At 33.9% G+C, this 26,043-nt stretch overlaps 1 protein-coding gene and 1 long non-coding RNA gene across 2 annotated transcripts in view; one reads left to right on the forward strand and one right to left on the reverse strand.

Annotated features, from left to right (window-relative positions):
* LOC310902762 (uncharacterized protein) overlaps window positions 1–26,043 on the reverse strand; it is a 63,428-nt gene that overhangs the window by 6,697 nt on the left and 30,688 nt on the right. The window contains exon 8 of the mRNA XM_083844786.1: window positions 1–735. The gene's annotated coding sequence lies outside the window, so the exon portion shown is untranslated. The remainder of the gene's footprint in view (window positions 736–26,043) is intronic.
* LOC310902764 overlaps window positions 729–26,043 on the forward strand; it is a 36,628-nt gene continuing 11,313 nt past the window's right edge. Inside the window, exon 1 of the long non-coding RNA XR_014586981.1 lies at window positions 729–26,043. This exon is cut by the window's right edge and continues 9,592 nt beyond it. This is a non-coding gene — a long non-coding RNA (uncharacterized lncRNA).

Genomic DNA, 26,043 nt, shown 5'->3' on the forward strand with positions numbered 1-26,043 from the left:
CTGTGTCTTCTGTGGGACCTCAGATATGTTCTCATATCCTTCTCAAGGTAAGTAAACCTGTCAGAATTTCACTGGATGTGAGGATGAATTCAGACTTACTAATCTTGTTATGACAGCTAGATGAAATGCAAATATAGTAATACAGATAATTTTAGGAAAAGAGTCTCTGCATGTTTAATAGCTTTCCCTCTGTACATTTCACAAGTGAAGAGCATGAAAATCTTACTTGTCTGAAGTATTTAATATTTTATTTAAAATAAGCAATAAGCAAGCATATTTGCCTCTTAAATATTCTCAAAAACACTGAAAGCTGAAAAGCCAACTTAATTTTTTTAAGGTTCATGACTCTTTAGTAAGAATTACAACATTAGAGTGGTCTTTCTTCCTTAGTCCATTACTTTAAATCACAGCTACTAACAGTGAAATAATTACAGCAAGAATGTTTCTGCACAAGGCTTTCTGGTTTTATATAAAAAGTAAATTTTAAATATACTCTGGAAGTATATGTGTAACTCTGGAAGGAAAATATTCCACACACCCAGCACTCCAGACAAGATACCACACACTCTTACCTTATTCTGTGTCAAAAAGACATCAGCCCCCAAATCTCTCTCTCCTGACCATCAAGACTGAAATGGAAGACCGGGCATCAGAAGCTCAAAAATGCACTTAGGATGCAATCCTCTTGGGCCTTTAAATATTAACTTGAAAAATCTTCAACAGGCTAACAGGCAGCTGAGATGGATACCAAAACATTGTGAACAGTCACACTCCCTTCTGCTAATCAACCCTTGCAACAATATCCAGCTGCAGGCAACAGATCATTTATGCTTGTTGCCTGATGTATGGCATGTATTTCTTTAATCTGCCTGCCATTTCACAAAGATTCGCATCGTGATTACCAGGAGGAAATTCAAGGAGAATTTGATCTCATTTTCATCGCAATAAAGTAACACTGGCTTCAGGTCCTTGAATTACAGCCAATGGTCAATAGTAGGACATACTCTGCATAGCCTGCTGGCCTGCATGAACAGTGCCTCATCACAATTCAAAAGGCCTAGGGAAATAACACTTTCTTCAGGCCTTCTGACTGAACCAAACATAGTAAATTATTTATGCGGGGATACTGTCTTAGTTAATCTCATGTCTTTTTATCATGTATTTCAGTCATATAAATGGAAAACAATCACATCTTCTTTACTTGCAACTGGATATAGACATACTAATGATAGCCCAGGCCATCTTGTTCTCAGACTCTTGATAAATCAGAATATGCTTTACACGTAGACATAGGAACGAAAGCAGGCTTTCATGAGACACAACACTAAGCAAAACCAGGCAAAAAAAATAACTAAGTTCAACAGTATGCTGGCACTATCTGCTGTCCCAGGTGTCTTAGAAAAAAATAAGCCATTCCCAAAGAACTGTAAGATTGAAAGAAAAATAATGTGTTTCTTTAAACTATTTGGTTTGAATTTACCTTCCATTTTTGTCTTCAGGGTGTTCTAGTGTCATATATCCATGCTTTTCTCTACAACCAGGAATGCATATTCTTTAATTAAAAAATAATAAGCCAATATACTTACATATTCACAAGTTGCCAGTAGCTGAAACTTCGGGGAGAAAAGAGCAATTACTTTGAGACTTGCACTTCAAACATGGGAACCAGCAAAGCTGGAGAGAGATTCATCACACACCTCCTCTTTCTAGCTAATTACTTGAAATCTATCTGGATCTTCATCAGTATCAGAGAAAAATGATGCAACACGGGGGCCGACCTCTACTCATCAGGTTCTCATTCAATTTTATACTAAGTGGCATAATTCAAAGTCAGATTCCTCTACTAATTTGAATTTGTCTTGTGGTAGTAGCTTATAATGTTGTATACCTACTTTTTCATTTTAATCTAGGAAATATTTTTTTATAATAATCAGTGACATTCATTTTATTCTTTTTTTTTTCCTTATAATAAAAAATGTTATTCTTTAAAACGATTTGGGCAATGTTTTTTTAAACAGAAACTCTAAATTTTCAATCTCTGCCACATAGCATTCTTGGACACTTGGATTATTGATATTTTGTTTGTATTCTGATATTACTTAGCCATAAAGCTTTTCTAGATATTTGTGCAAAAAAAAGGAGTTAAATTATGTTAGAACTAAATTCGCATTTCAATACTTCCAGGCATGCTACCTATTAGAATGAAGCATAAGTTACTTCATTTAATAAAAGTCTGACTTGATAGTCAATGCAGGTGTGTTTTCTTGATGAATTATATTTAGAAGTTTGTAAATCATTTATGGATGGGAATGACACCAAATTTGCATTTATTAGCACTCATTAACAAATGGATGTTGTTGTTTGTTTGTTCTAGTGGAGGGAAGCAACAATTTCAGGATAACATTTTAGTTTATCCTCAACCAAATACCTGTACTCTGGCACTTTGTAAATGAATTACAATGTGAAATGTTCTTCTTTTCTTCAGAAATCAGCAGTGTATGCTGGTAGACATTAACTTTTCCTCCATCCAACTCACATCTATTTCAGTTTATCCTATCTCAATCACTGTGATCAAGTCACTGAAGAGAAACTAAATTTTCAAAGCTTTTTGAGAAGAGGAAGGAGCGGTTTTCTCTTCAAAGCTCCAGGCTTACAAGCCAGCTGTTAATTTACTGTGACTTCCTTCAGCAGCAGTTATATTGGATGCATGTTTAACCAAGGAAAATATTGCCATCATTACAGCAAAAGGGAAAGGCAAGCAATGTTGGGACAAGTTTTTTATGTGATGCTACAAAATTTAAGAACAAACAAAAAACACCACTCCCTTCACACACAATGCCTCTATTGATATATATCCTTTACATATGTAATGCTGTTCCTGTTAGCAATGCTGATACTGTTAGTATCCTTTACATACGTAATGCTGCACTTATCAATACATAATCACAAAGACTGTATTGTTCCCTAGGCAGTTCCCTGAAATGTGTAGACAGGGCAAAACTATAGGCAATGCTTCTCCAGGGGACAGGTATTCTGTTCTCTATAGTGGTATATTTAGGACTGATAATCCTTTATAGAGAAAAATGGAACAGAAGATGGATTCTCTTCCAAATTTCTTAAATAAATCCAGATCCATGTCTTTCTACAATGACAGAAATCAAAATACTGGGAAGGTCTGAGATGGGAGAAAGAAAGAAGACGTGAATTTATACATTCCCAATGCAAGCATTCAACTGGACTAAGTAAAATTTCAAACCACACATTAAAATTCAACATTATAAGTATTCCTGTCATATATAGGTTATATAAAACGGTGCTCATATTTCATGTGGATAGAGTTAAAATTTATTGCGCTAAGATGGAGATTTACTTAGATGCTAAGGAAAAAGGGACAAATGTTAAATAGCACTTCATTTTAAATGAGAAAAGATAAGATGAATTAAACATTAAAGAAAAAAATGACCTATTGTATGAGAACATTAGATAAAATTAAGCAGAGTACTGTTTCTCATGTACTTTATGTAAATATATTACTTAAATATATTGAATCTCATCCATTACTCTGTTATTTTTAGATGTATTGGATATTTTTTTTCCTCTCAAAATTAATCTGTGTACTATTTAAATATACACTGTTAGGCAAACAGAATACTCCTGGGTTTAGAAATATTCTGCATTGTAAGGATTATCTTTCAATTACACTTACTTCATACAGTGTGGTTCTAATGATAAGAAATAACAATATGAACATTAACAACCAAGCATGTTGAATCAGATGTTAAGCTGATAAAATAATTTTTTGGACAAACTAAATCCATAGTGAATATTCTTGGATTTTAAAGATACATCTCAGCTAAGTTTCACCCATTTAATTAGAATGACTAGCAGTCTGAACTGACTGCTACAATTACATTTATTTATGCTAGAGCAATAGTTTCTCATCTTTTTCAGCAGGTACTTGCATATGCTTGCTATGGGAAAGCAAAAAGGAAAAAAATATTGCATCAACATTAGTTTTATTTGAAGAAGTGCTAGCTAACTCTTTGACTAATGCTAAGTTTTAATCAAAAATACCTGATTTATTCAAGTAATTTTCAAAGTAATCAAGTCAGTGTATTATCTTTACTTGTTAGTGTCAACGAGGAATACAGGATTTTCTGGGTGGCAGAAAGGAATATAGCATTAAATATGGATGTTTTAGTGCATGCAAGAGCACTTATTTCCAAATAAGTATTTTTAAAATTGTTATTTCTACTTAAGTATAAGGAAAAATGGTACTGGCTGTAGGCTCTGTAGATTTTTCAGATGTATCTATTTAAAATGCAAATATGTGTATATTTGAATATCAGGGTCTATGCCTAGAAAAAAAAAAATCTTTAAATGTTCGAACTCCTCATTATTTTTTCAAAAGATTCCTGGGGATTCTCTCATTCAGATTACCTTTCAATTTTTAATTTACTTTATTAAAAATCCAAATAAACATCATATTGCAAACTTCTCTATCTGGAATTAATTAACATATCAGAAGATAATTTATCAGTTACATCTCATATATTGCTTCTCATACATCAATTTGTCATTCCTCTGCTTTTATTCTCCTTTCTATGAACTAAGAAAATCTTATCTAATTTCAAATTTCTATTAATTCAGTGCATGTAAAGTTTAACTATTTGAAGTCACCTAAATGCTTTAATTAGCTAAATTTACATATGCCCAATTTTTTTAACTTTTTTGCTTGATAGATGAATAGTACTTTAAATCACTGAAGTATAAAAAAGGTTAAATGTAAGATTCGTCAGTGCTAGCAAAATCTTGCCATAACAGCTCAATAACATTTTATGCAGTTAGGAACTTTATAGCTCTAACAATGCTAACAATGTTGACATAGCAGGACTTCTGTTTTGTGTGCAGTCTTGGACAAGTCACTTAAGCCTCCATGAATCCCTGAGCTTCGATCAGAAGAATGGAATTGTGCCCTAAGGAAACACCCGCATTCCAGTACGCATAAGATATACATAGTCTGGAACAACTATACTTTGCCCCCTTCTTAGAAAATGCAATGTTCCTGTTTTATGGAAAGGTAGTGAGGATGAATCATTCATGATTATAAGGCAATCAGGCACACTTAAAATTAAAAGTAAACAGGTAATTAACCATGCATGTCTAAATAGATATAATCAATATGGTATTAAAAATGCTATTGGTAGCTGGTTATCTGCCTCAACCAGTTCCCTCCAGTTTCTCATCTGCATCTATATTCAGGCAAAATCCATAGTAGGAAATTGCACCTACACTTTTTCTGAGCTTCCTCTGATGGTTAGGATGATGCAAAAGAGCTACTATTAAAACAAAATTCAGTCTTAAGGCAGCTAATATTCTCTGCAGGAACAGGGATGTATTTTACATAATTCAGCTACTGTAAACATACAGTAAGCAGACTGTCATTAGATGACAACTCCATGTGGATTAGCACTGACTGGAAAGTCACTAAGATTGGTTAAATATAATGCTGTCTGAATTTAAAAAACAAAACAAAACAACAACAAACTCTTGTGCACAACGGTTTTAGCAGATTCATTCCAAAATAGTCCCATTGTAAAACTGCATAACATAGGACAGACTACTGATTCCATAAATACCTAATGAAACCCATCACTGATGGTAATAAAAGCCTTATGGCTCTGTAATAGCACTATTTCTGGAATGAATGTAGAACAATTTACAGAACGAAGATGCCAGATAGGAGCAGAAGAGGCCGTAGATAATCTCTCAGCATTTCACAAGACTGCAACTATAAAAGAATAAAAGACAGTTGTGAGCAACTGTGAACAACGACCAAGATGAGATTCAGCTCACCTAACCTTAGATGCTTATGTTGTAGCAACCTGCATGTGAGTTTACTGTCTAGATTTGTTCAATAAGTAGTAATATACAGCATGGGAAGAAATATCCAATTCTGGAACACAGTTCATCTGACCTATTTTAGACGTCTGTTTAAGATAACACAAATTATGCTCTAGACATATCTAGTTCCAGTCTTTTTTCAGGACTGAAAATCTTCCTGTTTCCTTTAAATGGAGCTCATAATGAGTGAACCAAGATCTCCACAAGATGAAAACATACAAGTATCTTTCAGCTGTCATAAGTCTTTGTTTTAAATCTTACGCTGCTCTTTTGAAAACTAGGCAAAGGGAATCCAGTTCTCTGTCTGTCCCTCTGTCTCTCTGTTTTTTTGTTTTTTTTGTAAAGTTTTATGGTTGGTCAGAAAAGAGTACAGATTTGGCATGACACAGCTGAATGATCTTGGAAGTAAAACCATTGCTCAAACTCTTGAAAGATTTCCCCCATGTTTTCCATATAACATTGATGGAACATTTGGGCCAAACTAACAAAACTGTTTAAATCAACATAGTAACACAGTTGTGTGAGGAATAAATGTGAGAGACATTTTCTTGTGAACTTTGCAGCTATTTCAAGGGGAAAGGAGACTAAGCATTTCTTGAAAAAGCTTCTTAAAGAAGATTATGCATGACCTCAGGGAGAAAATAAGTAAATAAATAATCGAAGGTTTGCAGATGACTGAAAAAAAAATTAGGAACATAGATGAGACAAGTTCACTGAAACTTAATCATTCTCATAGAATCAGAGTTTATATACCTTTTAGACAAATTTTGTGGCACCAGGATGACATCAAGTGGTCACTCAAGTCAGTTGCTCTGTGCTTGCTGAAAAAAAGACTTTTTTGATATCTACTTAATAAGCTATTCCAACTATTTAAAAATAATTATATTACCAACAACTGACTAGTTTAAATTCGATTTTTGTGTAAAGTCTTAATGTCAAGTCTTGCAATGCTTTCTTCAAGCTTCTCTCCAGAAATAAACATAGACACCTACCAACTCTCAAAATAACTTTTTCATCTAATATCTCTTATTCAAGAAATCACACTTTTTTATTATTTTATGTATTTATTTAACTGGCTTATTAAACTGTATATACTGGAATAATTAGGCTTTGGTGGTAACACTTTTGCTGGGAGGAGAGAAATTCATGTAATACCTTCTTGATATATAAGGCAGATTATTTATTGCTGAAAGAAGATTCACAGTTTAATGTTATAGACAAACATACAGCTGTGGCTTCTGATAAGCCTGTTTTAAGTCTATAAAAATGTTAAAACCAGTTTAGAACTAGTTAATGGATAAAACACCCTTTGTCTTTATTAATAATATCTCACTGAAGCATGTATTTATCAAAATTCTAAAGAAAGCATATTCCTACTCCAAGAAATGTCCATCTTCAAATATGGCAATATGTATTATAGGCCAAAACACAATTTCTGGGCAACAAAATCAATGAATGTTTACACAATAATCTCTTTCCAATGTGAGGAATATTGTCAAAAAGTTTATATGTTTTCTTCGTAGTTGTTGCACAGAATTTAAGAGTCTCCTCAATGGAAACAAAAAAAAAAATTAACAGTAGAAGTAATGGAATCTTCCTGTGAATTCGTATCCTTTGATCCTACTGCCAGTCTTGACTCACTCATTACAAGAACTTCACCCTTATGCCATAGGACCAGGTACTTTCTGCCTGTTTTTATTTTAGTGGGACATTGTTTTGTGTAATTCTGCATCTAAATGCCAATCCATAGATCTCATGGGAATTTAAGTATATTTCAGATTTGTTTGAAAGTAGCTATAATTTCAATTTCTATTATGGATGCAATGGCCAGCTGAAAGGAAACAAAAAGAGTATTGCTAAGTAAGCATGGTTTCCTAGAGGAGATAATAAATAAATAAATAAACAACAAAACAGTATTTCTCTTACACAGATATACAGATATCAGTTTTCAAGGTGTGTTTTCATTCTTTCCCTTGCCCTCCCAATGTCTTACATAAATTCACAGAAGGCTAAAAGTCTTCTATGTTTCTTTTCTTCTTTCCTTTTACCCCATTTAAAATGTGCTTTGAAAGATTAACCATTCAGAAGGTACCTTCTAAAATATATCTAAAGGAGCTTTGTCCAAGGCCTGTCTCAGCAGCAGTTTCTACTCTGCTTGCATGTCAACTAATATCTTCATTCAAATACTCAAATGACATCAAGCTGTTTTTTTCTGCCAAGTTACATTGTCAAGTTTTTATTTAAAAGCTCTGATTGACTCTTAGAAAGATGTTTTCATCTACTGTGAAGCCTGCAGTAAGGAGACCTGTGCTAATTCTTATAAAAGTTTGGTAAGGTCTTAAGGAAGCTACTCATCTAGAAGAAATAGCTTGCCCTTCAGAATCTGATAGTCATCCAAATGCCCACAGGGACTTTTCTAACAAGACCTTGGCTTATTTGAACTTTGGGGTTTCAGGGGTGGACTTGATGAGGAATGACAACTCTTAGTCTTGTTAGACTCTGGAACTAATAAACTTCTTTCAAATGACAAACAGAAAGCCTGCTGCGTTTAATGGTACTCGGTATAGCACATTTTAAAAATATTTGTCCTCTAAATATCTACAGTTTTTTGCTCATATCACTTATTCGCATAGAAAGTAGTTTTAGAACAATATAAGCACTAGTGTTGTAAGCATTATCGGTAGGCATTATCACAATTAATTTAACCAGTGTTACAGTACTAGGAACTTATTAATCACTAGAGGCAACATAAATGCTTGATTCTGTTTTCACTGAGTGTCACAGCAAAGTGGAATAATTTTAAAAGTAATAGACTTGTGGTCCTAAAAATTTGATATTTTAATTTTGGATTAATTTGGATAAATTTGGATTTAATTTTGGATTGTAAAAATATTTCAGGAAAAAGGAACAGAGGAACAGCAACAACAAAGGAACAGCATAAAACTGCAGAGAGATGCTTTCCTTCCAAATTCCAAGAGATTTTGCTTCCTCATTTTCTTTAGGCACAGGAAACACTGAGAAAGAGAACGTGGTCTCAGTACCAAGGAGGAAGTTTGGATACCTTCATTATTTAAGTATGGGGAAGGTCTTTTACTGGCAGACAAGAGGACGAAATGAATTAGAGGAGCTGAGACAATAGGGGAAAAATTGAATTAGTGTAGCAATCATATTGAATGCTAAGTACTTTGTAAATATGAGAATGACTTTGTTTATTTTACTAAATAAAAATCTGCTAATGTGTTATCACCTAGCAATGCAAAGTTTGCTCAGGGTTTGTTTATCTTTTGAGGGTCAGATCCTTACCTGATGGAAATTCACACAGTTTCACTGACTTAGCTGTAACCAGATGAAGTTTCATGAACTATAGATTAGAATCAGCAGGAAACATACTACTTACATAACTGCAGTGTAATGCCATGATGATAACAAACAACTCTTTCTCTCTCTGATGTACAGTGCTATTATAACTTGAGGTATAATTAACCACAAAGGTGGAATAAGGAAAAGTAAAAAGTATTTAAATCCATTTCTGGTCCTGCTGACATACATGGAACATGATATTGCAAATTAAAAGCAGATGGAAAAACAACTAAATATAATGATGTGGTTGTATTAGATTCATTAAAATAATCCTTGCTTTTAGAATGTAGCAATCAAGAATGCTTAAGCTGTTGCCTACTCAACTGCAGACAAATGAAAATCTTCGGGAATAGAGTAATACCACATTCAAGCTTTTCATTGACATTTTCCTTGCAGCACCCACTTGCTATCACCATAGCTACATGTTATGTCCCTTACTAGTTTTAACTCCAGCTGGACTTGACCTTAGAGATCTCACACTCCAAGCAGTGCCTTTATTGCATCTTTGACTCCTATTTCTGTTTCCTTTACATATATGCCCTCTGTATTTCTCTCTCTCTTTTTTTTTTTTTTTTAATATATATTAAGAGCTTGGACTAGATGACTAAAATTTCTTTTCAAAATTTCTGTAATTCTATGAATACCTACTTTCACTAAGTGAAATTTCTAAACTAATATTAAATGTTACATTAAAACAATACATAGGGGGAAAAAAGTGTGCAATTTACTAATCGGAATACAGTGAATATCAGTTTTGGAAGACACAAGAGACCACTTCTGTTTAGTGGGTCATTATCTCACAAAGAAAATTATTTTGACAAAAATTTTGGTACTTATACTGAACTGTCAGCATTTAAATGAAGAACTTAAATGAAGAATTTAAATTGAAGAACTGTTACTGTGCTGACTTTTAATATCTTAAGAAAGAGAAAGATGATAATACCAGAACTCATATGTCGACTACTGGCTGGTATCATCTGGTGATGCACATAGAGGTTTTAATAGTTATAAGAACAGGCAAAAAGATATATTTTCCATATCATGGGAAAGCAAGCAGACAAAATGACTTCATTTTGCCAGTGTTAAATTCTCTACTCCTTTACATTTAATCATAATAATTTACACCTGTTCAAATGTTATGCAATTTTTTGCCAAACTAGATTGTTTTCATTTAACACTTAATTTCACTTTGCACATGTGCAAATGAATACACAAGGTGCAAACCAGTGGAGAATTAGGATTTCCAGAATATTAAGTCTGGTAATTAAAATTTCATAATACAGTTGTCATAGAATGAAAGTTCTTCTGAAGCAGTTCCTAAGAGTACAAGTAAGTACACATGAAGATGTGTGCAAACTTAGTTCTTTCACCTGGAGGACAGAGATTTGGCCTAACCTAAGGATGTGAACTTGATTGGAGGTATCTCTGGATAAATGCCTGGAAATAGCTGTTCCCAGCTGTCTCCAACTCTGTACCACATGCATGTCCTCGGGAAACTTGGCAGCAAAACCAACGTATAACAGAGTTTATGAGCCTAAACTTCTTTGTGGGCTCTGTCTCCAGATTTGAAGAAATTAAATATTATTACAGGCAAAATTGTTTTGATTCAGAGAATTTTTTAAGATAATTTATTGCTAATTAACACAAAATGTTAATGACTGACTCAGGTAGTGAGAAAAAGAAAACACACTTACTGGAACATCTTTCTTTGTCTTTTACATAACGTTCAAGAGTCAGTGTTTATAGTAAAAGAATACTTGCATCAGTATACAAATAACCTCTAGCATAAAGACAGCAAAAGATACTAAAAAATGTATTTCTCTTTCTGGACAGCATACACCATATACACTGACATTATATGCACTATCCATCACAAGCAAATACAAATTCATTGTGCTCATGCTGTTTGGATGGTAAAAATACAGTATTATCACACCAAAATCTTTTCTACAGCTCCTCTGGTATTAACATGCATCTATGGTGATAATTTCTACATAAATGGTAATCCAGACTGGATATGTCGTCAAAATTACTATTTACAGTATCAGATCTGTGACAGCAGGGAATTCAGTGGTTGAATATATAATGCAGAGCTCTTTATAAACACTATTAAGGGAAACAAACCAAAAAATAAAGTGTAATGTATTACTCAAAGTAAGTAGACATATGAAACAGGCCACTAGTATTTATGTGTGAACCTTAAAACTTAAAAAGATTATGGTAAAGAGCAAAGAAAACCAAAGACCTTGTGGAGACAGATGGTAAGTTTATCATATTTAAATATAAGGACACTTTATAACATTTAAATAAATAAAAAATAAACAAAACAAAACTATCTGCTTCTCAAAGTCAATAGCAGTTTAAATGCAAATCAGAATAACAGCACAGGTTCTGTGCCTCTGACACCCAGCTTCCTGTATACAAAGAACTTTGTTCATACGTGTTTAATAGCAAACACAAATGAACCTCGCCTTCTTGTCTGTCTTTCATTCTCACTAATCTCACTCTCTTCCAACTTAAAAGGACAAGGCCCAAGCTATCCTAACTTTTTTTCTATTTTTCCATTATTTTAACTAATGATAACAAAAGAAATAACAATATATTTTTTTCTTTCTTTCTTTTAAAATGCAAACCTGGGAGTCTGCTGATCTGGCAAACCTTTCTGAGCTCTCACATCTTTAATTTCAACATTGAAAGGCTAATCAAGTTGCATTTTGAAACTCTGTGAAATGTTACTTCCTGCTGCTAGGTTCAGTTCTGGTAATTACATACTGGCTTTTATAGGGGGAGGGGAGGAATAGCTGTGTAGAGCATTCTTATCTAAACTTGGCAGAATGCCTTCCTGTTATTAAAAGTCCTCTCAGAAGCTTTATTTGCTGCACTTTCATATTTGTTAAGGTCATTATGCTCATGTGAAAGCAGACTCACTGACTGAGTTCTGCTTTTTTCCAAGAAGTTCAGTTTGGATCCAGGAATGTACGTAAAGCAGTTATCTCACAATAGAAGTATTTAAATATATATATATTAATAATTATTGAAATATATATATATGAACATCATTTTCTGAAGACACTGAAGTGAACAGAAAAACTTCATATTCTATTACATTAATGTAATGCAGATTTGAGGAGTAAAATCCAATTAAACTGTCATTTGAGTCACAAATATTTCAATGTCTTCAAGACATCTACTCAGATGGTCCAATAAATAGAATTCAACTATATGAAGAACTTTAGGTAACACTGTCAGGAAGCATATGTTCTTTAACTTTCATGTCTAAAATGATCTTTAAATATGGTCAGAAAACGCAGAAGACATATCTAGTTTAATTATCAAAACTACTATCACAACTGCTAAACTGATAAATGCAATTATAAACAGTGCTTGCACCTATACTCACAAAAGGTATTAGTGGTGGAAAGAAATAGTGTCTCTAGGTCCCACAAAAGACTAGCAGAATTTCTAAGAAATGGAGTTGAAGAATTGTTATCAACAAGAACAACTTCTTCAGAGTGTGACCCCTTGAGAGACCACCCCCATATCATAGTGGAATTATTGCAGATAATACACATATTATTTTAGCTTCTGATCCTCTGATAGCTGCCCTTGGAGAAGACAGAAAACTCTTGGTACAAATCTGGAGTCTTTTTATAAGGCAAATATCATGAGGCTTAAAATTTATTGTTTTGCCTCATCTGACAAATTTATTCAAGCAAAGAAGAAGAATAGAACAATCTGATGTTTAGTTTAATGTTAGTAGGATATTTTCCAGCTAAACTAGTTAGTGTACTTCTGACCTTAAAAAAATAAATAAATAAATAAAAATCAGTAGGTCTCTCAGCTCTCTGAACGTTGTTAAACGTGTCACAGAAAACTGTCAGAGGAAAGCCCAGAGTTTACCTTAGTTTATTCTAGGATTAATTGGGAGTTAATCTCAATGATGTGCTGATTGGCTGTTGTAACAGCTGTTTAATTATCTGCTTCTGGTGCAGTCATTGGAGGCAGCAAAAGAGTCATCCTTTCAAGTTCAAGATATTTTACAACCTTTAGTAAGTTTAGGATATAGAGGTTAGATATCTAGGATGTCATCTGCTATTCAGCTTATTGTCACAGAGTGACAATGTGCTTTCTCTCACCTGGTTTCATTCTGCTTCCAAAGTCTGGTGGGGAAAAAGGAGATCATGGTCCTAAGCCTGTATCTGTCTGGTTAATATAGAATTATAGTATAATTTAGATTGCATAGGACCTTAGGTGTTCTTTAGTCCAACATGCTGTTCAAAGCAAGGTCAGCTAGACCAGGTTACTCAGCTTTATGCAGTTGGACCTTACTTCACAGGGAATGGGCTCCAGCCCATTTCTGACCATCTTAGTGGCCCTACACTGAACTTGCTCCACTTTATCACTGTCATTGATGTAGTAGGTGTCAAGCACTGGGCACAATATCCTAGATGCAGCATACTGACTTGACAGGGTTAATCACTTCCTTTGATCTACTGGCTATGCCCCTGCACCTACAAGTAACCTGCTACAAAGTTGTGGAGAAATTTTCTCCTTTTCCAGTGTCATAAAGGACCTACAAAGCATATTTGTGATGAATTACTTTCCTTTTCCAGTGGCACTATGACATATCTGGGGGTGAAGTTACCCTTTACAGTGATGACAAAACACAGTTATTGATTTTTAAAAATACACTGAATACTAGCTTATCTTAACTATACTTGCCGTTAAATCAGCTAATGACTAAAATTACCATCTTGGTTTCATAATTACTGTATTTGTCCCCTCCATGTAATCAAAAGTTTTCCTACAATTTTCTTACCTTAACCTTATTTATATCCTACAAAGGAACATTACTTTAGATGTTTCAGTCAGCAAGTTATCCAGTAAGATTTTGAAACACCAACTACCTCCTGCTTACAACGTTTTATATTCACTACCTAATTTTCTGTCTTCTAGGCTGAGAGACTTACTACATCATAAAACGTAATTTAAGACGTTGACCTAAATTCCCAGTTATTTACTCCCTCCTCCCCCCCTTTTTTTCTCTCTAAAAAAAAAAAAAAAAACAACAAAAAACACCAATCAGATAGAACAATTTGAAGATCCCCAAAGATCTAGAAAGAATTATAAATAGCCTTTTTGTAATATCTTATAACCTGTTAAGACCTATAAATAATCATAATTTATATCTGATCTGTGTTTGGGCAGAGCAGACTGTCATGTGTAATGTTTATTTCTACATTTGATATTCAGAGGTTAATTTCAAAATAAAACCTTGAGAGTCTCTAGATATCTATTTCATTTCACTTGGCTGTTACTGCCATCTAGTGATATAATTTACAGTCTTCAGTGCTTTCCATCTAGAAATTATGTTGCATCAAATGTATTTGGAAAGGTGCAGGACATTATAAAGTCTAGGGTTCATTTACTTGCTAATATAAAGACCCATGCTGGTATGCAGTTATGTATATGTTAATAGTCTTTCTGTCTTCCCTATAAGCATGCACTAGAAGACCTATATGCTTACCAAAGAAGAAAACTGTATAGAGCCGTAGTAGTTTATAAAGTACTTGGCTCCTGCTCTCCTGGAAAGTTTCCCTTGAACAGACCATATTATTTATAACTGTAGTTGTCTTTAGTAAATGATTTATAATTAATATAAATATTTAAAATAATTATGGTCATGTAAAGGGAGCTAGTCACTTCCTCTCTTCAGTTAACAGAAAGTGTCCCATCTTGGTTTGAAAAGTAATCTCTTTCCAAACTTCCTTTCTACCTAATATGAGAACAAAATGCGGGAAAGCGCATGAAGAGAAAACTGACTCCTAGAATGTTACTGGAGGCTGAAGTTCAAATGAAAATAAAGGCATGTAATCCTAATAACGAAGGTAATTGTCGACTAGAAACGTATTATGATATATTTGTCTGTAATTCATATATTTAAATAAAAGTGAACCTTTCTAAAGAATTCACTAGAACTCAGATTGATTTTTTAATTCATATAGGGATGGGTTGTTACAGTCATCTGTTTTAGTTCCTAAGTAAAACTACGGCAAACAACCAACTACAAACAAACTACAGCAATTTTCTGTAATTATGTGCATACAAAGCTTTTAGATAAGTATAAAACATATAAAGCATAACCTAAATGTCAGGCTACATAAATAAGAACTACCCCATTCAAAGTAATATGTTATCAAGACTCAGTGACAGATTACCTTTTTTTTTTTTTTTCGGGGGGGGTGGGGGGGAGGGGGGACTGGGACTTTTTTTTAAATCAGGTTATCTCATTTCTTTGCATGGTCATCCAACTGATAGCACTCCTGAGTTTAAATCAAATATATGCATTAGAGAGATAAGAAATATAAAGCCAACAAAGCAAAACCAATATATTAAAATTTGTTTTCAATTGTTAATTGAAATGCACATGAAAAACCTTCCCACACAATTAACTATGGGACAGTTCAGACTTTTAGCATATCTTATCACAGGTGCCTGCATCGCAGACCAAGCACTGTGGGTTCAGTCAGTGAGCTCCATTAACTATTTCTTCACAGACTGATCTTTATGTTTCTAAGTCATTTTTTTATACTTTATTTTTTGTCTTTTCTTGGTATCTCCCCTACCTCTGTCACAGAAAAACTTTCTACAATGCAACAGAAAAAAAAAAAAAACTGCAATCAGGCAAATACACCTCTGACTACGTATATCAGAAAGAAGGAACAGTAAGTCAGACATTCTATTCTGTATAGATGATTTCCATTCTTCATTAAATCCCTTCAGATTTAAGATACTATTAATAAACATGCAATTTCTACCACATTAGAGTCAGACATTCAAAATACATATTTCCAAACATTCAGGGAAACCAGAAGAGAATACTGCTTCTGAAGTCCAGGAGGATTTGGCATTGTTAATTAAATACATAAATTATACTTTTGAGTACACCTATGACTTCTTGCATTCAATGGATCTTTGTCAAAGTAATTAAGTCAACGGACCACTGGCATTTCTAAGTTATGTTGTTTTGTGAGCAAAGGTTAAATATTGTATCTAAACCAGGACATGACTTCAAGTGATAGAAAAGCATGCATTTTGAATTGTCTTTTTAAGAAGCCATTTGCTAGCATCAGAAATCAAAACGACAGAAAGTGGAAATTATACTCATGCTGAAAATTTTTATTGTCAGATTTTGTAACTTGCTAGAACTAGTTAAAGGGATCAGAAAGGTGCTCCCGGATCAACGTGTTTCCCAGAACTGGTCCAGGACAAATTAACATTAAATGTTTAAGAATTTATTTGTTTATGAAAACAACTGTTGTACTAATCTGAAAAATAACAGCAAGGGATGAAACTAGACATTAGGTCTCAAACTTTTCTACTAGATTGTCACTACCGAAAGGGGGGGATCTTGTTCCTCCTGCTTCTGACTATATACATCGTACTTTCACCTCTTTCACATTCCCCTTTGTTCTGGCTCTCCCACACACCACCACCTGCATTGAAACAATTCAGCTTGTTGAACCAGAAGAAAACTAACCTGACAAAGAAAAGATGGAATAACTTGCCTTATGGTTTAAAGACGTTTCTATTTATTACATAATCAGTTAAGTGCTAGAGCTAGTGTGAGGGAAAAGGTGGTATCATGCAGCTAGGAACAGCTGATGAATAATTTACCTATTCTTGCATCAGCCATGAGGTGTAACTTCATCTTCAAGCTGTGGCTCCAAGCTGTGTTTATTACTGAGATCTAGCTCTACCTCCAAGCCACCCTGCTACCTCCTGCACCCCACTTCTGGAGTTTGTCCATCGAGTGCACTATCATGATTAAAAGACTTTTTTTTTTTCCCACTGTCACTGACTAAATTTGCTGGGTGGGTGTGCTTTAAAAAATAATAAATAAATAAATCCAAACCAGGTCAAACAAGCCACTCTGGAACTGACATAGTAAAAGGTCAGGAATGTTTAACCAAGGCACCTGAAGAAGACAGACTGGTGTACAGAAACCGTACCCTTTAGTGGAAGTGACCACAAAATTGCAATCTCCCTGAAACTTAGAAAATGTTCTCCCCTGGCTACCCCCCCCCCCCCCCCCAAGTAAGCCTGTTTCCCTTTTGTGAATGTTTTGGACTACATAAATCTTTTCTTGAATTAAGTTGTTCATAATAACAGAGCAGTGCCACCAGTAGATAAAATGAGCATCATTTGGAAGAAAGATCATTAGAACCTAAGCAGAGAGTATTTATCCCACCCTACTCCTAATCTTTACTGCAATTGGGAAATTATCTGAAGTTTGCAGTTTGAATTTCTCAAAAGCATGTTAAAGCATTTCTTCAGCAGCATGTTAAATTATTTCATTTTAATGACAATTGAAGAAACTCAGCTGAAAAAGATTATCATATTGTGATTAATTCAAAAACAAGACTAAGTGTCAAGTTTCAAAAATAGTATAATCTTTTTTAACTGATACAGTATTTGCTGTAACGAAGACAAATCTATTGTAACTAAGAACCTGTGAAGAAAATATGCCAAAAATAATAACCACCTATGTTACAGAATCCTGCAATAACATACACACACCACAGTCTTTATAACTTCTGAAAATAAATAAATAAATAAACATCAGTATAATTTTAGCTTTTCACAGGTGGTCATTTATCTTCCTGTATCGTAAAAAACTAACAGCAAAAAGTATATGGAAATATTTATTTATTATAAATCTGAATATTTAAATAAACCTGCACATAGCAATTCCAAAAGGAGAAAGGATTAAATGTTGCAACTTTTGTTCCAGTTTGGGAAGTAATGTGCTCAGAAGTAAAAGACAGGGCAAGTCACCTTTACTTCTTTCTTTTTGCTAAATGTAACATTCACAAAAAGTTCTCAGCAGGTAATATTGGAGATGCAATTTGACTGTTCAGCTACAGAGCAAGTTCAGAACAGGCAATCAGCTATTGAACTAGCACACCAAAAACATCAGGTCTGCAGTGACTACCTCTAGAAATGAAAAACAATTCACACTCCTTCAAACCTTAAATTCTCACTGGTCTGCTGACCAGTGTGTCGACCCATCTGAATTAGGCTATCTCAGGTGTAATCATTGTGACCACATCTTTGGTGAGTGAAAACAGTCTGAAGTTGCACCTCTTTTCTCCTACAGATACAGCTCAGTGTTACAGCCCCATCACAAAAAACAGATCAATTGAACACCACTCCCACATGGATCAGCTTTCAGATGGAATAGATGTAAAGAGGTCATTAATCTTGCTTTCTGTTCAAAGCAGAGTTAGCTCTGAGATCAGATCTGCTTACTCAGGGTTTTATCCAGTTAGGTCTTGAAAACCTCCAAAAGCCTGAGACTGCCCAACACCTCTGGGCAGCCTGCTCCAATGCTAATACTAATCCATCCTAAACAGGACCACTAAACAATTTCCTTTATACTGTCAGACACTACTGAACAGTGACAACACTGAAGGATTGTGCTGAACTTCTGTGTAGAAAAGATCCTAAAGTCTGATTTCTGGCAAAAGCAAAAATGAAATAAATTAGACAGCAGAGTAGCCTCTTCCTCTTTTATAGTGGCCATGAGACCAGGCAGGGACAGGGACAGTTACAGGGACACAAGACAAAGCACGCCTTTGTAAATATTCTTTGAAATACTTATCACTTCTTTATTCCTCAGAACCAGATCACCCAAAAGCTATTTTTTTCTCTTTTTATTTTTCTTACCTGACCTGCTACTTCTTCATAAGAAGTGAACTGATCAATTCTGGACAGCTGCTAGTTCAAGTAACATCTATAAAGCAGCTTTCTCTTAAAATTCAACTGGCTGTACATCTAAATAAAATGAAGGTGAAAACAGCGGATCTCAATTATTTAATTCAGCAAAATCATCTGGCAGACTACATCTGAAAAAAGTGATAAAATGAACTGGTAGGATCAAAACTGTTTTGATCTTGGAACATTCTACTGTATGATGAACTAGCTACATTTTATTTATCTACACACAAACACTCCTTCTCAGTACTGGAGACCGGGTTAAGGTCAAAATAAAAATCAAGACCAAGGTACTCAGAGAGAATACTCAGTCTATAGTTAAGTAATTTCCCATATAAATAACTGTTTAAAAACAGGATATCATTATGATATATTATCACTTCAAATAATTTTCCATTTCACTCTCTTGGGTAATAGTTAAAACAAAATAATATTCAGAATTAGTTCCCCAATCTTTTGTGACTTCATTATTTCATTTTTACTAGAAAATACATTACAAACGGCAGTTGGCAGAAATATAAAATGGAAAAATTATTTAAATAGATTTAAATACTGAAATTGTTGTGTTTCGAATCTAAAACAATATACTGTGAAAGGAGAAACAACATTTTATACTTTGTTTGGAACTCAGTATTGATTCAAGTTTGCATTTCTAACTGTAACAATCAGTGACCAGCTGGAATGCATGACTTATTTTTGTTCTCACTCAGCTGCAGAGGAGTTGTTTGGGCTTCAGTCATCACATAGTGATATAAAATATCTTTTGGTGGAGAAATATTAGATAGCAGAATTCTCTAACTCCTAAGGAGCAGACTAACAAGAACCAATAACTCAAAGCTAAAACAGAAGAAATACAAAACAGGATTTTAACAATGTGATTAATCGCAGGGAAAAAATTAGCAAGAAAAATAACAAGGCTCCTATTTCTTGATGTTTCAGTCAAAAATGGCTAATCTTTTGAAGGACATACTATGGTAAAACAAAGTTACTAGGCTGAACAGCAGAGGTGAATGCGTAAAACTTAACAGCCTGTTAGGTAACCGTCTCATTAAACCTTCTTGGGGATCTTGTTGTGTTCAGTTCCAGATCATTTGCAACATACTGCATCAACACAAAAATTGTACTTAGCACTTTCTAGGGTAACTATAAAAGGAAAGAGGGAATCAAAACAGAATTAAGTCAGATCTTAACTCAGAGTGAAAAGCAGAGTAATCCCAAGAGTTTTTTCCTTTCTATGCCTTCATATCTTCTTGTAACAATGAACTCCCTGTGAAGATCCTCATCGGCACATCTACTGATGGAGTTCATTGTAACAAGATATGAATCTTAACACTACATTGACAGATAAGATGCTTTTTTGGGGGGGTTGGGGAGGCTATAAATTGGAAAATAAAAATGTTAATAATCCCATTCAAAACAATAATTTGTTGACAGAAATGCTGTGGGTCTTATTTCGTAGTCCAGCATTTTACCTGTGTTTTCCTGAGTCCCATTTGAGAAGTGACTCACAATAGTTTAGGAGCAAGGGCATTACATAAATGACTTTTGAGATTATTAATATATTTCTTATTAAAATATTTTCCATCTAAATCATAGAATGGTCCTTCTTGAAAAAAAAAAGGAAAACTTTTCTGCACAAAAATGTCAGTCAAAGCTCTAGTTTGTATACATTTTGACAAACTTCAAATCCTTATTTTTAACAAAAGTATTTTTTATTTTTGATCTGTATGTACTAAAAAAGGGATTCCATTTTCTGTGAACAAACTTTTTCAAAATAAATTCAGTGAAGACTTAGAGGGGGAAAATATAGGGAAAATACAAAATACTAAAAGATCTTTTAAACCCTGTGGAGTAAAACTAACTTAAGAAAAAAAAAAAGGAAAAAAAAACCACTTCTAGTCAGAAAGCCATTTTTAATATTCACCCTGCCTAAATTCTTTAACCAAAATAGCGTTAATATAATTCTGACATAATTAGTCTGACATGTTTGTAACACACACAGGTCACTCAACTTATTTCAGAACTTAAGATTTGAAGCAACTTTTAAGGAATGAACACTCACTGAACAACAGGGAAATATTTTTCCTTTTGCTGTTTATCAGTCTCTCTGAAGAAAAAAAAGTTGATACAGATGGTACATAGTCTGCTTTGAGATATTCTCAGCTGTAGATACTGCCAGACATAGATTACATTTGTTTACAGGCTGAAATAGTTTGCTTCTTTTTATTTCTCTGTTTTGGTATCTCACTACTCTGCTATGAAGGGGAATAAGTCTGTCACAATTCAACTAAGGATAGAACAGACCCTTTTGCAATCCTGCACTGGATGAATCTTTTGGGACAGATGAACCACTACCCAGCATTGCTTATAAGAATCCCACAAAACAAAGAAACAGAAAAACAAAACAAACAAAAAAAAAACCAGTCTGCATAATTATGGAAGAGTTAAGCTTAAGAACATGAAAGACAATAATAATATACCTGAACAAATCAATATGGACATCTGTAGCAAAATCCTGGCCTAATTACTTATATCAGATTTTTTCTTTTTTTTTTCTTGAACTTCAGTAAAGCAATAACTTTTTCCTGTTCCTCAATTTCTATCTGTCCTTATAATGATTTTTTTTCCACATAGCCTGTGTAAAATGGTTAAATTTATGAATAAAGCCAGCTTTATGTCTTGTTAAAAGAGCAGATAATCATATTACTCTCTAATTAAAAGTTTGTGAAAAAATTCACATGGAACATCATTGTCTCTAATTCTTCAACAAACCAAGATTAAATCTTGAAAACTTAAGTAAGTAAATTTCAGACCATATGCCATCAAAATGGTGCAAAGAGACAGAATATTTATCTAAGTTTTGGGAAAGTTAAAATCCCTCCAAAATGTATTTATTCTCATTCAGTTATTCATAATAATTCTCTTTCTTTACTGTCATATGTCAATTCATTTCACTTTGATATAAAGTAACATCTATCTAATCTAATATTCCCCTGGCTAAATACAAAATCCAGGCATTTTCACTTGTCCTTTACATTGGCCTTTTCTCTTTTCTTGCTTGCTTTATTGTCATCACTGTTTCAGTAAGTGCTGGAATGTACCAGGAGAAATTTATTTTTCATCAGAATGACAAAACTACCTACCACCATCAAATTACTAGATAGGAGTTTTCAGACTTCAATCTTCAAAGCAGGTTCCATCTCCCACACAGGAGAGAAAAGTTCACACTGTAATTTGCTAAGTATTATTTCCTCTTAAGGCTCTCCAAAGAAAACAAACCAACTTTGAGCAACTTGTGAGCACATTTATAGTGCAATAAGGTAAGCAGTTTCTCTATGTGATTTCTGCAAATCTATAAACACTGAGTATTTTAATAATTTTAATTTAGACCAAACAGTTGGCTTTTAAGAATACTATTCTTCCAAAATAGAATAAGATATAGTTGAACTTTTTCTACACACAGCATATGCTGAAAAGCTGAACACAAAGTTTAAACAGCTCTCAAACATTCACACTATAAATATTATCACATGAAACATGACCCTTAGCCATTTGACTGACCATCTGCTACAGGGCCAAAATAGCTCCTACAGAGTTGAACAGGACCCTTTCATGTATAAGTGAGCTTCTGGGTCAAAATTTTTCAGAAGTTATTGAGTGTTATTAAGAAGTTAGACAAGTGCCTTGTCTGTACATAAGCTAAATTTCTTGCTCCTCAATGGAACTGATAGCTAGCTTAAGTGATCACAAAGAATACGGGAGAAATGCTTTATGAAGCTATTAGAGAGAAATCAATTATTTTGGTGCCAGCAAATGATGTAGATTATTTTATAGGTAAAGACAAAGTCTCTATGGATCTCACTCCCCTACCACATGCCAACTGTCCTTCAGCAGAACACTTTTGGTGGACTTCAAAACCCAGAGAAATATTGACACTGTTACAAAGAACCAAAAACAATCCTGGGGCAACAGAAGTTTAGCCCTGTCCTCCTATTTCAATAACTGTTTAACTCTTATTTCTATATACACTGTATTTTCCAATTTGGTGAGATTGTTATTCAGGCAATGAAAGTCTGAAACTGTAGTTCTGGGATTTGAACTATCCTATTTATTCATAACCCCCCTGACAGTGTAGTTGTGCATACCCATCCTGTTCTTGTCTGCGCATAAAGAAATCACTTAAATTCACAAAGCCAGCACTTCTTATTTTAGAAGCTACAGCTGGTCAAAATAAATAAGTAATATTACAAAGTTACAAGAAATGTTTTCTGTTTAGAAAATGCAGTCTCACTGAAATGTGTTATAGAGCAACTTGTTGATTTAAGGAATATTTATAAAGGTTAAATTCAAAAATATTTTTAATTTTGCTAACAATAATTTAAGTGTTTTGACTTGTTTCAAGATTTACACCATATTGGGGTCCTTTAATCAAATTTAATTTTAAAATAATGTCACTATAACAACTATATATTTCTTTATCCATATTTTAAAAGTTTTCCATAAGCAAAATGTTAGCACATTTTAGGGAATCCAAACTTTTCTTAGTGAGCACTTCTGATTGCATGTATTAAAGATACCTATTTTTATTATGACCAGTACTTTTCTTTTTGATTAAAAATATGCACCTATTAATACTCTAATTTTGCATGGTTGGAAACCTAACATCAGGCTTCAGTTCTGACTACAAATCTTTGGAGAAGCAAACAAGCATACAGGCCCCTTCACTCTGTTTTACTGTGGTCCTCATTGCTGACAATACAACACAGAGATAAGTAGAGAAAAGCTGTTTCTGGTACTAGACAAACTGTCTGGCTGTACCAGGAAGGCTCTACATTTATGATTCCTGTATAACTCAAAACTCATTTGAGACCTGTATTCTGCAGGGAAGAGGGGGAGATTATATAGTCTTCATAGGAATGAAATACAGAATCATTCTTGTACAATAATTCTTTTACCTCCTCTAAGAACATAGTCTCCAAACAACACAGGCTGAGTTGCAAGAATTGTTTTATGGAACATCTGTGTGTGGTTTTTTTTGGTTTTGTTTTGCTGCTGTATGGCTGTGTTGTTTTTTTGTTGTTGTTGTTTTTATTTTTTTCCTGTCAAAATGGCTCCACCCCTCTTATCTGCTAGCTTTTGCATATATCGTATCCTTCACAGATATGATTTAACCCACCAACCCAACAGGCAGCCACATACTTCTGAATCATGTGAACAATGAGCACTAGCACAGGGCAAGGAGCAGAAATACACAGAAGTACATGTGTTAAAAGTGGGACTTCAGTTCACTAAATCAGCAGAAGAAACATACAAGAAAACGATCCCATCTCTGATCTGGACTGTCAGACAACTCGAGGTCTCATACAAATAGCAGAATGCATAAGGGAGGAAGCATATAGCCAGTAGAAACAAAGAAGGGAAGAACACACTGTACTTTTCAATATAGCAGTGAACTGTTAGGTTGGTTCTGCAGCCTGATAGAGCCACACCTGAAACATGTTGTTCAATGAGTTTGAAATGTTCTACATGTTCACATAAATTAGTAGATTGGCTTCACCCTAGTATTTACCTCAATAATCTAACTGAAACCAGCAACCTTTAGGGAAACTACAGATAACCACATCTATATAAGAGTATTACGTGCTAGTTACCATAACCAACATAGGATAAAAATATTTTTTTCTTAGTAAAACTTATTTAAACTGTTAAGCTTAGTTAAATTTGTTAAAATTTACTTGTTAAAATTCTTTATTATGAGAGCACAAGTGCAATGCTTCATGACTCATTTTAGATTTGGTTTTAGTATATCTTGGTATATAGGATTATTATAATCCATAATCCTATATATCAGTTATCCATATTTAAACTAAGATCTTAAAATATGCAATGAAGGCACCAAAAATTTACCTTAAGACACACTATTTTTTAAGGGAGAGGACTTTAAATATATATATATATAAAGAACTTTTTCAAAGAGACTAGAAGACTAGTTTTATCACAACCAAATTGTATTAGCAAGCAGTCTACAGCAAATATTTTCAAGTTAGTATGCCCTACTGACCTAAATATATCAATAAAATCTTATGTCCTGAAATAAAAATTCCACTCAGAACATACAGAATGCATAGCTGATAGCTTTCCAACATGCTACTACAAGTAGAAAAAAAGCTCCTCATGTATATCAAACAGCTTTGAATATTATTCTTACTGCGCTCAATTATTTAATCTAGCAGGTCAATCTGAAACTGAGCCTAAGGCAGGAACAAGAATTTAAGTGTGTCATGATGACATGATTTAAGTGCCATATTTTTGACATGTATAAATAAGATACCTGAATGAAACCTCTCTTTTAAGAATGGTGAACACCACAAGAATTTTTAACAAACACTTCGATCCGGCTACAGAAAATGAGAAGAAACTGTATTTGCACTCAGAAGTCATAGCACAAATAGATCTGCTGCAAAGTTACTTTAAAAGCACAGTAAATAAGATATAACTGTCTGTAATCAGTCCAGAACTGTTGACCTCTTCATATCCATAACTTTAACATCGTGTCATTCTGTTTTCACAAGAATGCTCTCTAAACAGTTTTCAAGGTTAATTTTGCTGTTACTCCCTCCGGCAGAGTAAGAAGATAATTCTGTCTCCTCACAAATTTCGTTTCCAGCTTATTTGATATCAGTAACTTGTACCCATGCTAAACAAAGTTTTTGTCTTTTGTCAAGGCCGCTGTTAGAAGTATAACAGATAGACAAATTCAAAAGGTAATACTGATACTTCAAAGGATGTAGAAAACAGGATACTTCTTGTTAGCGAGATTGCTGAGAATGCTGTATTCCTTCCATGACAACATTGTAGGGCAAGCAGATGTACCTTTCAGTTTCTGAGTAAATAAATTTGAAGAGGATTTGCTTGAACCTGATAAAAATATTTGCCATCATGTCTGTATAACAGATTGAAGAATATTATGTTAATCAATATCAAAACATTAAAATGTAAATT

The sequence above is a fragment of the Anser anser genome (assembly GCF_964211835.1).
Source record: "Anser anser genome assembly, chromosome: 7".
Lineage (NCBI taxonomy): Eukaryota > Metazoa > Chordata > Aves > Anseriformes > Anatidae > Anser > Anser anser.